The sequence below is a fragment of the Herpailurus yagouaroundi genome, unplaced genomic scaffold (genome assembly GCF_014898765.1).
Source record: "Herpailurus yagouaroundi ecotype Mexico unplaced genomic scaffold, PumYag 60218, whole genome shotgun sequence".
NCBI classification, from domain to species: Eukaryota; Metazoa; Chordata; class Mammalia; order Carnivora; family Felidae; genus Herpailurus; species Herpailurus yagouaroundi.
In genome coordinates this window covers 1-5385 of record NW_024415325.1, presented here as the reverse complement: position 1 = coordinate 5385, position 5385 = coordinate 1, and the positions used below count along the sequence as shown (strand labels likewise).

General features: G+C 39.5%; 1 pseudogene; it reads right to left on the bottom strand.

Moving 5' to 3' along the window:
* Positions 1-963: 963 nt before the first annotated feature.
* Positions 964-1913, bottom strand: LOC121024176 (putative olfactory receptor 2W6; annotated as a pseudogene).
* Positions 1914-5385: the final 3472 nt, after the last annotated feature.

Genomic DNA, 5385 nt, shown 5'->3' with positions numbered 1-5385 from the left:
AGATTAAAGAGAGGACTTGTGAGGAGCACCAGGTGTTGCATGGAAATGTTGAATCACCATATTGTACACCTGAAACTAATATTACACTGTATGTTAACTAACTGAAATGTAAATAAAAACTTTAAAAAAGAAAATAAAAGAACTGTATTCCTAATTTTTTCCCAGTGCAAAAGTACTGCCTGCTTAGGAGCTTGTTTCAATAAAGACTCTTTATGTCAGTGACTTTCAAACTTTTGTAGCAATGGTTCACTGTAAGGAAAACCTTTGATACACATAAACACATAAACACTCACACAACTGATTTACCATACCTTGTTCAATCCTCTCTGAAATTTTCTATTCCATTTCATGCCATTCTCACTCACTTTTAAATGCTTGTTAAGTTGATTTAATAACCAGTAAGTGGCATATAACCTGAAATTTTAAAGAAACACTGTTTGTTAGAGAAGCAGTTATAAATTATTTACACAGGGCAGGAAGAGGCAGACAACAGCCTGAAGAAGAAACATTACACTCTCTACTAGGGTCTAGAAAACTTAGAACAAAAGGGTATATGGAGTGGAACAAGTGTACCTCAAATAGTCACTCCCTCACACATACATACACACATTTTTCTGCTTGGGGTCTCATTTTCCTCAAATCTGACTTAATAGTGACTTTACAATTTTCTGGAATCAGACTCTCAAGTTTGCTGAAAAGAACTCATTATTTCCCTATAAAACCTCATTGATACAAGTAACATTTTTCTCTTCACCAGCATATTATCATTTGTGACTGAGTCTGTGACTTGGAAGGACATAGGGGCCCTGTCCATCTACTTGCAAGCAAAGACAGGAGTTATTTATTCTGGGATCCCTGAAAGAGAGAAGACCTTACTCCATTCTCACTCCAGCATCTTATATGACATTATGCATTGTTATCTCCCTGGAACAAAGCATTCTTTAGGGAAAACAAGCACCTACATCAGTGCCCTCTTGCATCCGACAGGCTGTGGTCTTTCCCAAGAACCTTCCACATGGCTCCCTTCACATCTTTGTTTCTCAGTGTGTAGACGAAAGGATTCAGAGTGGGGGTCACCAGACAGTAGAAGAGGGTTAGGAACTAGCCCTGGTCCTGGCTTGCCACATTCCCAGGCTGCATGTACATGTAGATTATAGTGCTATAGAAGAGAGACACTACAATCATGTGGGAAGAGCAGGTGTTGAAGGCCTTGCGCTTCCCAGCTGCAGACTGGATCCACAGAACCGTGGCTACAATATACCATAGGAAACCAGTATCATGGTCAGGGGCACCAGGACAATGGGAATGGCCAAGAAGAAAGCCAGGCCTTCAACACGCCTAGTGTCCATGCAGGAAATGCGGATGATGGCTGGCATCTCACACAAAAAGTGGTTGATGTGGTGGTGACCACACCGCTCCAGGGACATTGTCAGTGGGGACATGAGGAAGGAACTGGCAATCCCAGTGAGCCAGGCACAGGCTGCCAGTCGCAGGCATAGCTGTGGGTGCATGATGGTCATGTAGTGAAGAGGCTTGCAAACAGCCACAAAGTGGTCATAGGCCATGACAGAAAGAAGAATGCATTCAATGCCACCCACAGACAGGAACACAAAGAGTTGTATGACACAACCAATATAAATGATGGTCTTTTGTGGGCCCCAGAGGTTGACCAGCATCTGAGGAATGCTGCTAGAGGTGTAACAGAGATCCAGGAGGGACAGGTTGCAGAAGAAGAAGTACATAGGTGTGTGCAGTCGAGGGTCCACCAGGGACAGGAAGATGATGGACGAGTTGCCCGTGATAGCCAGAAAGTAAAACACCATGTTAGTGAAAAACAAGACCATCCCCAGCTTTGACTGGTCAGAGAACCCAAGCAGAATGAAGTTTCCAGAGCTCTCATTATTTCTTTCCATCACACTTGGCTTGATAAACCTGTTTAGGGAGGTTAACATGTGTGGTGTGACTCATAGAGAAAATGATGCACCTCATTTTTGTCCCAAGAAAATAGGTTTTTTCCACCTATTTAACTGGTCCACTTGCCTGACCATTGCCTGGAATTATAGGGCAAGGAGCTAAAAATATTTGTCTGTAAAGTGATGGAAGTTGTATAGTGATGGAAGCAATATTGCCTCAATATCTTCTAATCTGGTTAAGTGAAATAAGTGGATAGATCCTTTAAAAAAAACTTTACTGATATAATGAGCAACAAAGTAATTTGGGGGAAAAACAAATAGTTTTCTCAGAATCCATTGACTTTGAGTGTATTTCTGCTAACTGACAAATTACTCCCTAAAATTTGTGGAACAATAGCTTAACTTAATATAATCAATTCTCATGTTTCCATGATTATAAACTCAACTGAAAAACAAAAAATGTATTGATGACTTACCATATGGTAGGCCCTGCAGGTATAAGTATAGACAGTACCTCTGTACAAAATATTTAAATTACTTCTGTAGTCAGGAAAGTAATAGCCCGGGGACCCTTGAAATAAGAAAGCCCTGAATTTACTTGATTCTGAATAGTTAATGATTTGGTCCTACCTCTTGACCCAGTGATTAAGGTAACATTAAGCAAAAGAACAAAAGTGGATGTGATTGCACAGAGGTGAGAGGATTTTCTTCCCTTCCATGTGCATTCACAAAATGAGCAGAAAATGAGGGATGTCCTTTTGCACATTCCAGCTCAACATAACACTATGCCCAGAGGTCAACTAAAAGGAAATAAGAATCATTGTGCAGGTTTATTTTTGCAGCAGGTTTGGGAGTTTTGGGGAGGCCGGAGTTGGGTTTCCTGTCAACCTGCATTGCTTCAATAAGAATTTGACTATTTACATTATTGAACAGACACCAATCAAATACTTGACTTGCAAACTCCTCTAAAATTCAGAAATTAACAGAAAAAGATGTATGTCCTCCATGTCAATAATTAAATGCTAGCTGTATGGACTCAGTTTCCTGCCATCAACTTGTTTGGGGTTCACAAACTACTGGAGAAGTTAAAATATGGAGTAAATGGAGAGTCTATGAATGCAAGCCTATGGATCCCACAGCTCTGCTGTCTACCTGTGGGGATGTCCACCTGTGGTCCAATTATAATGGGTCACAGACTCTAAACTCAGGAAGAAGTTATGGTCTGAGGTGAAGCCATATAGAAAGACCAATTCCAGCCAGAGTTTTTAAAAAATCAGCTTGAAAACTGTAGAAAACTTAAGATATGGCTTGGGAACTGAGTAAGTTATGAGTACAGCATATCTGCAGATCTTGTACTGAAAATGCACACAAAGAGCTAAAGTACATCAGCATGAATTGCAAATTTGGAAATTATAACATGAATACAAGGGATTTTTTTTCTTTTTTTGGTAGAAAATTCTTTACATTGAATATTTTTAAAATAAAAAGTTAAATTTAAAAAACACTTTGTGGGGCGCCTGGGTGGCGCAATTGGTTAAGCATCCGACTTCAGCCAGGTCACGATCTTGCGGTCGGTGAGTTCGAGCCCCGCGTCGGGCTCTGGGCTGATGGCTCGGAGCCTGGAGCCTGTTTCCGATTCTGTGTCTCCCTCTCTCTCTGCCCCTCCCCCGTTCATGCTCTGTCTCTCTCTGTCCCAAAAATAAATAAATTTTGAAAAAAAAATTTAATAAAAAACACTTTGTAATGAGATGTAATTTTTGATTTGTAATCACCACACCTAAAGGGATGACACTTTTATTTTTCTTTCTTATTTTTGGCTGAAGAGCGATGCCCTAAACACAAAGGCCTGTCATCTATTCAGTGAATTACTTTCAAACAATTCATCCCAAAAGCAATACATGTTTGTTACAGAAAAATAAGAAAGCAAAGACCATTAAAGAAAAAAAATAATTCCTTAATCCCATGTACCCATAGACAATAATTATTTACAAACTTACATATGTGTGTGTGTATGTGTGTGTGTGTGTGGATAAGAACACATAAGGCCTACTCTCTAAACATAAGGAATCATTCAATACTTCCTCATGTGTTAACTAATTGTTTTGCTCCAGGCCTGGAGTCTGATATCTTAGAGATACTAAGCCAAATACATGATCTCAACAGATCACAGTAATTAACTATATGGAATTTAGAAAAGAGAAAGTGGAGGCTTAATCATGCACATGAGGATATGCATTTTCAGAAATATGAAAGCCACTTCTTAGTGGTCCTGTGTCATTGGCATGGCAGATCTTATTGTAGATAACAAACACATCGGTCTTGGACATTCAATATTCCTTGGATCATCTAACAATCCTTACACAATCCACCCTGATCTGCCATCCTTGATTTCTGCCTAATGGCCTGAATGTCATACCCTAAATACCAATATTGTTCCCTCTACTGGTAAGCAACATTCAGTCTTGTCAACTATCTGTGGGTTTGGTTAGCAAGAGTACACTTGCTGGACTCAATCACTGTTGGGTCAACTGAACATTAGGCCTATGACCACAAAAAGTTGTTGGACCCAAAGTGACCATTCCTTTTCATAATGAAACAATATTTTAAAGGTGTATTTATAAACTTGCAACAGAGCAAGAGAGTCTCTACCATTAGCTCTACACGAGAATTTTCCATCTGTATAATCACTCTGGCAAAAGTTTAGAGAGGTTTTACCCATTTCACAAGCCCTCATCATTAACTCTTTCCATATAGCTGCCTTATCTGTGGGTAATGGTGTAGAGGATGGGGTGAAACAATTACATGGGGAGGAGAAAGACATTTATGAACTTAGAAGTAAGAAATCTGGAAGGGAGATAATCTGCACATTTTCCAGATGACAGGGTGTTTCATAAGGAGCCCCAGAATTGTCAGACCTTTGTTATAATGGATTGGGCATTGGAAATGGGGCTGAGTACACGTGACCTGAGGTGAGTCACCACACCCTAGAGATCACATAGTTAAGAAAGCTCCCTTGAGTGAATTGCAGATCTCTGTGTCTCCATTTCCTCTACCATAGAACAGAGTTAACAATGCCAGACATGTTTGTTAGGACTTTTAGAATACCATATTAGCTTGCACTGCTTGTTCTGAATGCTCTCAAGCTTCTTGAAATTGATGTTCAAACAGAGACTACTAAATACTGACAAAAGTGTGTAGAAATATAGGTGGTTTATTATACATCTGAAAAATATATTTGCCTAACAATACACATTCCTGATTATCTGTAACAGCAATGGTCTATTAGTCAGATCTATGAGACTTCAATAGGATTTAAACACCTTTGTCCCAGGATCTAAAATGTAGATCGAAACTCCTCATGGACCTGAGTATGATCATGAGAACTGGTTTCCTTTTATTTTTTTAAATTTATATATGAAATTTATTGTCAAATTGGTTTCCATACAACACCCAGTGCTCATCCCAAAAGGTG